Source organism: Bombina bombina, chromosome 3 (assembly GCF_027579735.1).
Source record: "Bombina bombina isolate aBomBom1 chromosome 3, aBomBom1.pri, whole genome shotgun sequence".
NCBI lineage: Eukaryota > Metazoa > Chordata > Amphibia > Anura > Bombinatoridae > Bombina > Bombina bombina.
In genome coordinates, this window is record NC_069501.1 from 622,774,468 (window position 1) to 622,787,597 (window position 13,130).

The following is a 13,130-nucleotide window of genomic DNA, read 5'->3' on the forward strand; positions in this document are numbered from 1 at the left end:
ACAATGTTATCTATATGGCACAAATGGATTAGCAGTCTCTTGTTGTGAAAAGCTAATAAAAAAGCATGTGATGAGAGGCTGTCTGGTAGTGGCTTAGAAACCGGCAGAAATTTAGAGGTTTAAATGATATAAAATATATTAATATAACAATGTTGGTTGTGCAAAGCTGGGGAATGGGTAGTAAATTTATCTTTTTAAACAATAACAATTTTGGTGTTGACTGTCCCTTTAAGCTAAAACTGGGGAATGGGTAATAAAGGAATGATTAAAAAAAATTTTATTTTTTTTTATTATTTTTTATTGAGATATTTGGCGATAACAAACAATAACAAAATGTCCAATTACAGGGGGAAAAGAAAAAACAACAACAATGTACATATTACAGACCGTATCTTGATCAAGTTAATTTTGCTGGCTACTAACTATCTATAAAAAAACAACAATAGTAATAGTAAAGATGGACATATTATGATATCTTTTTATTTTTTTAAGAGACGTCTGGAATACCTCTCATAGTGAACCGGGTGACTTTTGTACTAAATTTTTAAAGTTTGTTGCATAAGGGAGGTTTTTCCCCTTACTCTATATGCCAATCTTTCAATAGAACCTTTGTATCATGTTTTGCTACCTATTAGGATGATACTTTATGCTAAACTACTATAAGCAAAGACATACAATCTTATTTGAGAGGCACAATTTCTTACCACAGACATGTTACAGGTTATATCAAATGTTGAAAAGGTAAGTGATATAGACGGTCGCTCTTGGATCATTGTATAACACCAGTATCCTATAAAAGCTGGTGATATGCATTTGTCAAGTAGAAGAAAATATTACTAGACAACGTATGATATACAACCACAAGTATGAAGTATATAGTAATAATCAAAGGATCTAAGAATTATGTGGTGTAACTATGAAATACTTCTATATGAAACTGGCATACCAAATATATCTGTAAAGCGATGAAGCGTTGGCCTGTGTTATAGTATAAGGAGAAAACCAGAGAACTACTGGAAACCTGAGTCAAATTCCATAAAGTAGTGGTATATAAATCTCTGTACTAGGAATGGCCTATTATAAATGGGGCTATAGGGTATCTCCCCCCTCTGAATGGGTAGCTTGAAATTGTTCTATTTACAGGAAAGAGATAATGTACATAAGGGAAAGATTATTTTCCCTACTCAAATTAGTTCCTCATGCTGATAACTAGTCACTACGGTGTGCTAACTGGGTCTAACGTCATGATGGAGAAATAACAATTCCGATGAAAACTACCATGAAAGAATTTATAACAATCGGAGGGGCTAGTAGAAAAATACCTATGTGAGTGTGAAAGCTGTGCCGAACTGATGTTGATTCCCATTAGTCTAACAAATAGCTAGATAAGGAAAGCATAGTTTTGTTACACTAGAAACTTATATAGCTCCTCCCTCTCCATAACAATTGCATAGGTTTGGAAGTATAGATCCTCCTTACGTGTTTGCAAAAGCTAGGGAAGTTAAACAATATGGTTGCACCTTTATACCTATATACATTAAATGAATAACATTCTGTAGGAGGAAGGCAAATTTAAGAAACAATCTTCATACCCAGGATATCAACCTTCTAGGGCAGGGACACGTTATAACAAAAGTTATGCAAGTCTAAAAACGTTAACTTCTGATCTTAGCTGCCAAGTATTAGAGACGATGATTTGAATATAGAGTGGACAGTATGATATGGAACTTAACATGAATATGTAACAACAAAAACTTGACAGTCTGTCATTAACTTAAAAACATAGAAGTGTAGGTTTGTAGGGGGCGCCTAAGGCAATCTGGTTGTTTGACAAGTAATATAAAATTAATAGATGTGGATTTATAGATTTAGTCAATAGAAGATTAAGTTATATATCCAGTGATAAATTAAATTTGGTGATAGAGTGTATTAACATATATATATATATATATCCTATTATATAAAAGGCCAAGTGTGTTTGTCCGAAGTTGTCATGCACAGTAGAGACAGCACGAGGACAAACGCATCTGGCCTTTGAGATCCCTACTTGATCTGTGGCAGAGGCGGGCGTGATTGGGGGCGTGGCCGGACGTGAAGGGGACGTGGCCAGGCGTGAAGGGCAGTAAAGGGGGCGTGACCAGGCGCAGTCTTTTGCAAGATAATGGGGAGAGAGAGGGAGGAGAGAAAAAGAGAGGGGGGGAGAGCGTGCAAAAGAGAGGGAGGGGAGAGCTCAAAAGAGGGGGGAGGGAGAGAGAGCTCAAAAGAGAGTGGGAGAGAGAGCAGAAGAGGGGGGATAAAGAGAGGGAGAGATACAGCAAAAGAGAGGGGAGAGTGCACAAAAGAGAGGGAGAGAGAGCGCAAAAGAGAGTGGGACAGAGAGAGCAGAAGAGGGGGGATAAAGAGAGGGGAGAGTGCACAAAAGAGGGGGGGAGAGCACAAAAGAGGGGGAAGAGAAAGAGCTCAAAAAAGAGGGGGGAGAGCGCAAAAGAGGGGGAAAGAGAGGGGAGAGCGCAAAAGAGAGGGGGGGGCGAGAGTGCGAAAGAGAGGGGAGAGAAAGAGAGCACAAAAGAGAGGGGGAGAGCATAAAATAGATGGGGTGAGGGAGCGCAAAAGAGGGGAGAGAGCGCAAAAGAGGGTGGGAGAGAGAGCGCAAAAGAAAGGGGGAGAGCGCAAAAGAAAGGGGGAGAGTGCAAAAGAGAGGGGAGAGAGCACAAAAGAGAGGGGAGGGGAGAGACAGCGCAAAAGAGGGAGAGAGAGCCCAAAAGAGAGGGGGAGAGAGAGTGCAAAAGAGAGGGGGGAGAGAGAGCGCAAAAGAGAGGGGGAGAGCGCAAAAGTGAGGGTGGAGGGAGCGCAAGGGGTGGGACCGCTGTACTGCAAAAAATGGCCCCTGTGAACGGGCTTTAGGACTAGTATATATATATTAGATCATAGTGAATACATATAAAAAATGTCACAAATTAGAAAAAATGCTCAAATGTGGTGTGCAATATTATTTAGGTGTTTGTGATACCTTCCATAAAATTCCTACTTATACTAATATAATTAAACACAAAATAAAATATAGTGTTGAAATATCTGAGATTGTGAACTTGATAGTGCAAATTGATTCTTTAGCTATAAATGGTGATAAGTTGTCTTAAACCATGGGCTAATCTTAATAAATTGCAAATTTTGGCTTAGCACAATATACGACAAATTAATTATTATGAAATAAAGGTTCTCAACAATATAAAATAACATTATTTAATAAAGCTAATACATTCAATATGGTATAAAAGATTTTATGTTAAAAAATGATTATAAATAATGACACCGGTGTCAGTTCCTAAAAAGTCCTAAATCCTACTTAATAACAAACTACTCAATTAGATCTATATACCATTAATTTGATAGACATTCATAAAAATGAATAAAAAAGCACTAGACAATATCTCTGTCGAGTCAGTCTCTGACAAAAAAAAACCCAACAGTATCCAGGTAAGTTTCTTATCCAGACCACAAGTTTGAGAATAGTTCTGAATCTATCGCCCAAATTAGCTCAGTTTAGGGCAGATAATTACAGTTACCGTTGAAAAAGTCAATTGGTTGCCAGTCTCAATGGTATAAGTGTAGCTGATGTTAGGCAATTGCATTCACTCTTATAAATTTTAATAATATAGCTTCACCTTATAGAGTATCCTTTAGCAATGTATGCTGTTTGTATCCTCTCTTGCTTTGGCGTCCTTAGCCTTTATTGTGTTTCCAAGCTGGATCTCCGATCACATGGGTTCCAGCAACCAATCAGCGGTGACGAAATGTCTGTGAGTGCGCGCACTTTTGAATTAGATTCTGACAAGTTTGTTTATTGCTCCAATCGTTCATAAACCAAGGTTCCTCCGTATATGCTATATAATACAGCAGGTGTTATGGTTATAACGGTCCTGGGAGCTATATAAACTTTCTCTGAATAGAGTGATCTTCTTTAAATAGAACTATAGGGTAGTATACACGCGTATCGGCTCTTGCAAGCCTTTATCACCAAATTTAATTTATCACTGGATATATAACTTAATTTACTATTGACTAAATCTATAAATTCACATCTATTAATTTTATATTAATTTTATATTACTTGTCAAACAACCAGATTGCCTTAGGCACCCCCTACAAACCTACACTTTTATTCATTTCATACCGTGGAATTTTTTGTGAGAGATTCCACAAGTAAGGGAGGCTTTTTGATTTGGTATAGAGTTGATACAGTTTAACTACACTTTTTTACATTAACTTAAAAACAACCACATAACGGAAAGAACAATTCTCTAATAAAATAATCTACTGTTTTTTAGTCAATTATATTAAGAGGAAGAGTTATAATAAACCGTCTTATATGGCATAGAGGCTAACCTATGCCTTTCCTATCAGGAATGTTCAGTTGCAAAAGTACCTTCATCCAGCTAAAGATATATATCGGATGCCTGCTGCCCCACGAAGGAGCCCCACCATCTCAGCGGCATACCTAGCCGAGAGAGATACGGCCCGAGGCGGGGAGACTTGGACCTCAGCTTCAGGGTATGTTATGCTGGTTTTTTTCACCAACGCTGTTGCCAGTACTCTGTTCTCGTGAGAGCGAGGAGTCGCCACCATACTAGTAGAACCGGATGGGTCCTCTGAGGAAAATAGCATGTAATTCACCCTCCGGTCCAGCGGGCCGGCCACACCCTCCGGAGCTTGAAGGAGGTATAGAGCACGAGGGCCCCTCAATTTAGCAAATTTCCAATAGGACACTGTCAGCGTGGCTCAGCAAAAGTGATGAAGCGGGTGCTATCTGCGGCTCTGACATTTGTTTAGCAGGCCCCTCTTTTTGCGTCCGAAATGTAACTGTGTCTTTTTCTTTTCCATCTGGATATTGAATGTAGGTTATGAGCTGGTTAAATCTCTCCGTCATTAGGATGTCTAAGTTTGATAGTAGGGCTTTCACCACAGCGTAGTCTTCCTCCATAGTTCTCTAACATCTCCCAAATTCACAACTATATTATTCAATGGTAGAAATGAATCTGGTTTTCTCTTTTATAAAAATAGTTTGTTGTCGGGGGCGGAGCTTAGCCGTTCTGGAAAATGGCTGCGTGAGAGGATAGCTCCCAGGCCCATGCCACCTAAGCCTGATAAATAAAATTAGCCAGTGACCTTTTTCTGTCCTACAAGGAGCCTTTATACATGACAGGAGCAGGAGGACCGAACAGACTGCAGAGGGGATCAACGGAGCTTGAGACACACCGCAGGGAGTCGGCAGGCCGACGCCCTGTACCCAGGCCACAGACGGTGTAGTTGTGGGAGAGCGGAGGCATCCGTCTTAAAGACCGGGCAAAACAACAGGCCCGCATAGCAACCGGACACACTTTAGCCGGATGGCAACAGCAGGGAACAGACGCAACTACGGCAAGTAAGTTCCAGGACCCTGGGGGCGCAATGACACTGCGCTTAACCACGTGGTGGGGACCAGCATAAAAATAAACAGCCACAACACCAGCTAAAGGGCCCACAACACACCCGCAAAAGAAATTAGACACCTGGTATATAACAAAAAAAAAAAATATACAATAAAAAACAATTCAGCAAATAAACACAACGGCAGCCTAAAAATAAAAAAGAAGGGCCAGGGGAGCTGACAACTGCAAGTAAACAGAACAGGGGCCCAAGCAACTTACAGAGACATTATAAATTGCATGAAAACAAGCCGCATCTTAGCACTAGTCACCAAGAGATTCTGCACAGATTACCAATTGCTGCAACAGACCCTGGACTTTATTAGGGGGGATCTTTTTTATATTTGATGGACAAGACCCACAACGAGGATAAAGCTACTACTGCCTGCACAACAGTAAATACATAGCTAACACCAGAGATATAGTACACCCTGAACCGGAGGGGTAGAACTCTGGGAAAACACAAAGAAAGGGCATTGCAGTAATTTGGTGACTTTATTGATACTGTTATACACTCCCAGCCCAGATATACCCACACTGGGGAGACATAAGCTAAGATTGTTGCACAACTGACAAGGCCTGCTCCCTACTCCACTGTACTAATTATTAAAAGCATGCCAGCACGTAAACAAGGCAAATCTGACGGTGCTACAAACACAAAAATGCTGCAGCAATATTTAAAACCAATAGATCCGCAGACACCCACTGCTACAACTACCCCCAAGGCTCCTACACCAGCAGAGGACATACAGGCAACACTATCACATCCAACAAACTCTGATGGTCTAACAAAAGAAGATTTAAAATCTCTCTGCACTAAAGATGATGTAAAAGAGATCATGTCAGAAGTCAAAACCTGGTACACTGAGTTGAAACGTGATCTGACTAGAGTAACTCAAAGAGTAACCAATCTAGAAGAGAGTCACAATACAACACATAATGATATTGAACACATATCACGTCTGGCATACGAGCAAGAGGAGACCATACACCACCTATGGGAGAAAGTGGAGGACTTGGATAATAGAGGTAGAAGGAACAACCTCCGGATACAGGGCATCTCTGAGACCATACAACCAGCGGCCCTGGAGGCCCTTAAAGGGGACAGTGGCGCACCTGAGGTCCCAATAGAGAGAGCCCATCGAGCCCTGAGAGCCAAGCCTCCCCCTAAAGCACCACCCAGGGATGTCATTCTTAAACTCCTACACTTTAAAGACAAAGAAGAAATCCTCAAATATGCCAGACAAAAACAGGACTTCACACACGCGGGTAACCGCATTCAGATCTTCGCTGACTTGAGCCCAGCAACTTTACAAAAAAGGAGAGACCTCAGCTACATCACCATCGCTCTGAGATCACAGAATATACCCTACAGGTGGGGATTTCCAGTCAGCATCATCGCTACAAGAGCACCACTGCGGTGTACAAAACCAGGGAAGACATCACACTTCTGCGAATCCCTACAGATTAACATACCACATCCAGAACATGCAGATGAAGAGAACGTGACAAATCTAAGATCACGCATCAGACCTCCATCACCTTCAGAGAGAAGGACAAGGACAGAATCTGAAAAACGAGCCAACGTGCCAAGTGCATGTCCAAACCAAGCGGACTCTTGCAAGCACTCAGATAACGGGTAGGCACTGGCACAAAGGGACTCTTAACGGTCAAAAATGGCTACAGGTTGTATATTTTGCATTAATGTTTGAGTTATCGGGCTTAGGGGTGGGGATATTGTCCTATCTTGTTATTTCATTTCAGCTTGTTCTTATTGCTTGTTGATTGATACTGTTACCTTACTGTTAACCCATTGTTATATTGCAAGTTAATCTCATACCACTTTACTTTAGGTTCACCTGTGGAACTAACTGAGCCCTCCTTCATTGCTCCTTAACTACACAGACGCGACAACTCTGCCTATACGAACAAACGAGTCCTTACATCTACGACGTAAACACATCTAAATACCCGACTTGGACCCGACCAAAGATACGCATCTTAAAAAGGTACTAGACATCCTCCACCCACAGACGAAAGTTATAACATTGAACTGTCCCCACACACTTTAGACTAGTGAAAACAGTAACATGACAGACCAAAGAGATTCACAGGGACGACCCCTCTCACTGATATCCATAAACGCCAAGGGCCTTAATAGCCCCGAAAAAAGGTCAATAGCGTTTAACCAACTACATAAAGCCAAAGGGGACCTACTCTTTATACAAGAGACTCACTTTAAAAAGGGAAGGGAACCTAAGTATATGAACAACAAATATAAGACCTCTTTCCTAGCCTCAGGGCCGTCTAAGAAAGGGGGAGTTGGCATATTCCTCAAAAACACTGTACTCTTCCAACCGAAACATGTTATTAAAGACCCCAAAGGAACATATCTAATAGTAATAGGGCTTCTCTTCAACACATATGTCACGCTGGTTAGTGTCTACCTGCCCAACCAGGGACAGCACCTAGTTTTTAGATAGGTCACACAGCTACTACTCGAACATATGAAAGGGGTGTTGTTCATCGCGGGCGACTTTAACCTGCCATTAGACCCTACCCGAGACACATCGACAGGGAAGACAAGCACACTGATGAAAGTTATAAAATCCATAAACTCCCAATTGCAACTACTAAAACTACATGACACATGGAGAACAGAACACCCAGATGCCTCAGACTTCACATTTTACTCGCACCCACACCATACATACACCAGAATTGATTATATAGTGACGGATCAGATAGGACTGACTATGGTGGAAACAGCTGAAATTCTGCCAATAACATGGTCTGACCATGCACCAGTAAAGTGCTTGATCAAATGGCCAAGTGCACCGCTGCATCCCTTTATGTGGAGGCTGGACGAAACTGCCCTAACTGACCCATTAGTTCAGTTGGGCATTGACGAAACACTAGGACATTTCTTTAGGGAAAATACACCCTCTGACACATCAACGACAATGACATGGGAAGCACACAAATGTGTAGTCAGGGGGGAGTTCATTAAACACAAAGCCAGAAAAATAAAAAATGACAGACAATTTGTGAACTCCACCCTCTCTCAAATAAGATATTGGGAGACCCAACACAAACAACACCCGACCTCCACACTCTTCCTAAAAAATTTAACCAAAGCCAGACACGAGCTTAACAATCATTACATTAGGGAATATCAACACAAAGCCGTCATACTACAACAAAAATACTTTGATGTAAACAACAAATCAGGGTCCTCACTGGCCAAGGCGCTAAAACGTCAGCAACTAACAACACATGTGCACGAGTTAGCAGATACAGCAGGAGACATGCACAGAGATAGCATAAAAATAGCGGAGACATTCAGACAGTACTATGGAAAACTATATAACATACGAAATGACTATGACCTGCAAGATGTAGACAGATACCTGGAGGGGGTGACTCTACACACACTTGACACAGAAAGCGCCGAAGCTTTAGATTCACCAATCACAAAAGATGAAATTGCAGCTGCCATTAAATCCATGCCAAACGGCAAGAGCTCAGGACCAGACGGTTTGGGGATCAAATACTATAAAACCTTTATCCACCACCTGTCTACACCATTAATATCCCTATTTAATTCATTATTAAAGGAGGGGGTTTTTCCAGACAGCATGCTAGAGGCCTACATCACAGTTTTACCTAAGCCAGGCAAAAGCCCAAATAAACCAGAAAATTTTCGTCCCATTTCTCTTTTGAACTGTGACATTAAAATCTTCGCTAAGATCCTGGCCACTAGAATTAATAAATATCTGCCCGCACTGATCCACCCGGATCAGGTGGGTTTTGTCCCTGGGAGGGAGGCGAGGGACAACACATTAAAGGCACTGCAACTAATGAGCTATGTCTAGCAAAACAAAATCCCGTCAATCTTTGTGTCGACAGACACAGAGAAAGCCTTTGACAGGGTACATTGGCCTTTTCTAAAAGCAGTTCTGCACAAAATGAAATTCAGCGATCCCACTATCTCCCAAATCTTCACACTATATAGGTGCCCAACAGCACGGGTCAAGGTAAATGGACTACTATCTGATAAATTTTACATTCACAATGGCACGAGACAGGGCTGCCCCCTCTCGCCGATCCTCTTCGCTATAACTATAAAGGTGCTGGCTCAGAAAATAAGAGAGGACACACTGATATCAGGGGTCCCTGTAAGCTTAAGCGAACACAAGCTGGCGCTTTACGCAGATGATGTCTTACTCACTTTAACTAAAACGGAAACCTCTATGCCCAGGGTCTTGGAGGTGTTCGGGGAATATGGGCGGGTATCAAATTTTCATCTTAACACAACTAAATCCGAGCTGCTAAATATTACATATGACCCCAATACTTTATCAGAGATACTTCAAGATTGTCCACTTCGCACACAACAGATTAAAATGAGGTATTTAGGCATACACTTATCACCAGACCCACAGGTACTATTTCAAGCCAACTACAAAGCACTAGAGCACACCCTTGTGTCAGACCTATCTAGTTGGAAAAAGAAGACAATTTCTTGGGTAGGGAGAATTAACGTTGTCAAAATGAACGTAGTTCCAAGGATATTATACTTACTCCAGACCACCCCAATCCCATTGCCAACAAATTACCTACAGAAACTACAAAGCATTCTGGAACACTACATCTGGGGAAACATTAGGCCAAGGATAGCAAAGAGAACTCTATATCTCCCCAGAGACAGAGGGGGCCTCGGAGTCCCCAACATTTATACTTACAAACAAGCTACCACATTACAGAGATTACTAGACTGGTGCTATAATGACCCCAACAAGAAGTGGGTGCAGCTGGACTGCGACATCCTTGCCACAAGAAATGCAGCCCTCCAGGCCTGGGTCTCAGAGAAACACAGATCCAAAGCCACCTCCACATACCCATTACTAATAGACTTCTACACACACTGGGATAAAATCCAACGCACCTCCACAAATATTTCTTCCACTCACACACCATTAACCCCGATGTATCAGAACCCTGAAATGCCTTGGAACTGCAAACCAAGGGATGTAGACTCAGGGTCTTCCTTCAGTGATATGACACTCTCATCCCTCTTAGAAGGGGACAAACTTGCACCACTAGCAGACATTCAAGAGACAGTGCAGGGGGCGCATATGAACTGGTTAGCACACTCACAGATTAACCACTTCTTCACAATGCACCGTTCTAAGGGTTCATTTACGAGACAGAAAACGGCCTTTGAAAACTTGTGCACACGAGACACCCCCACGGCCCATGCTATGTCACTGACATATAAATTACTAATAATGGAGGATACCAATAAACTCCCCACATATGTAAGGGTGTGGGAAAAAGAACTACAAATGGAGATAGAAAATACAGAGTGGCACACTGCGTTCCAAATCACCAAAAAAGCCTCAGTTTCAGTACGAGTTCAGGAGGCAAGCTATAAGTTTTTATCAAGATGGTACCTCACACCTAGTAGGTTACACTGCATTTACAAGACAGCTTCGGGAAAGTGCTGGAGAGACTGCGGGGAAGAGGGTACACCAGCACACATTTGGTGGTTCTGCCCCAAACTTGACCAGTATTGGGTGGATGTCTTCCTCCACATAACACACATAATAGGGAAACCATTACAAAACAGCCCCAAAACGATCCTATTCCTGTCACTACCTAAACTAGAGACCAAACAGAGCAAAGCATTACTCTTGGTTATGTTGAATAGTGCCAAAATGCTTATCCCAAAATACTGGAAAACACAGATGATACCATCCATAGAGGAATGGAGGAGACAAGTGGACACCCTGCTACAGTTAGAGAGGTACCACCACATACAGCAGGGCACGGCAGACATACATGATCTAATGCTACAGCAGTGGGAGCAGAACAACACTGACCACTGACATCAGTCCACGTAGAAACACTACACCTCAGGGTAAAAGACGTGACCACTGACACACCAAATGCACCCCCTGGCTAAGTAGGGGCAAGACAGAAAGGCGCGAAGACTGCAATAACAAATATGGGAAGTGAGGGACCACAAACTATGTATAACCAATTACCTGTAGAAATTTTTTTTTTCATAGATGAACCTATGACTCTTTTAGCTCTAACGAGATCACCTCGAAGTTACATAAGGTATTATCTTTTGCTTGAGATTTAATGTATATTTGAATATAAGCAATCATCATTGTTACGCATCTCTGTTTATGTTTGTTTGGCTGAAGGGCCTACATGTACTCAGACTCTATAAAGGTGCTGCGAAACTTAGCAGTATCCTCAAACATGGCACAAGTTGCCTGGGACAACACTGAACACTTGGAAAAAAAAAAAAAAAAGAAAGGAAAACATATATGTGAAATCTTACATGTTGTACACAATGTTTTGAGTTTTTCAATAAAATATATTTAAAAAAAAATAAAAAAAATAGTTTGTTGTCTACATCAGGAAGCTTAAAATGATAACAGGCTAATAGCTGTTCACCCCTGATAGACAGGAGGGGCCAAGGTCTTATGGATAGGCCGCTGTCTAAGGCCTCAACGGTCCGGAACAGACCCCAGTTGTAACAGATTTGTCAACCTTGATATCAATTGAGTCAGCAGAGTATAGAGGTGTCATATCTAGTATTTCCGAGAGAGGATCATATTGTGAGTATAAGATAATTGGCGGATTATCGCTTTCTCTCTAGAAGCTGCAGAAAATGCGACCGGACATGCCCCAATCAATCTTTTTTTTAAACAATACAAATTTTGGATAAGACTGTCCCTTTGAATGTTATGTTTCACCATGCCCTATATTTTACATTCAGCAGGAAGTCCTTCTTTAGAAGTATAGGACAAATGGGATTTTGGTAGAAGTTGCACATTATTTCAGAAAACATGAAGTGGATATTTTCTTTTCATAAAAAAACCCAATGTTTTCTGTTAAACTGTAAGGTTTTTTTATGCTTACAAAGAAAAAGCAGTTAAGTAATAAATATCTGACAGCAGTTTGTAAATGTATTGGTTATTTTTGTTTGTAATTTGTGTGAATAGTTAGTGTGATACAGATTGATCAAAGACCTTTTAAAATATTTACTAAAAATATCTTATGAGATGCATATGGATCAATGATTACTTTTATAAAATGTAAAAACGGTTTGTTTTTAAAATGCAGGAAATGCATGTTTTTGCACAATTTATATATGGTCGCTAGGTGCTAGAGACCACTGGTCATGTAAGCAGCAAAAAGCATAAGAACAAAAATAGGAATTATTCCAATAAAAAGAATGTACCTTATTATTTAACTCCATCCCCGGCGAGAGGTTGGATTGCATACTGCATATAGAAATATGCTGCAGTTTACTTACTATGTTACACAGTGTTTAGAATTAGACTTCAATACCTTTTTTTTTTTTTTTTTAAAGATTTTTATTGAGGTCATGTAGATAACAAACAATAGACAAAAGTTCAGTAGCATGTATACATTAGGTACAGTAATAATTATTTAGCTTTTACATTCATATAGAAAGAATTGAATTACCATGTGCATGCCAGCGCATAATTAGAAAGACAGAACAGTACTTTTGAACAAAACACTGAACATGCATATGGGAACCTCATTTTCTATTTTTTTTTTGTAGGAAATGAAAGCACCTCAACAAGACCTGCAGGCCACTCATGGGCCTAAGTACTTTAA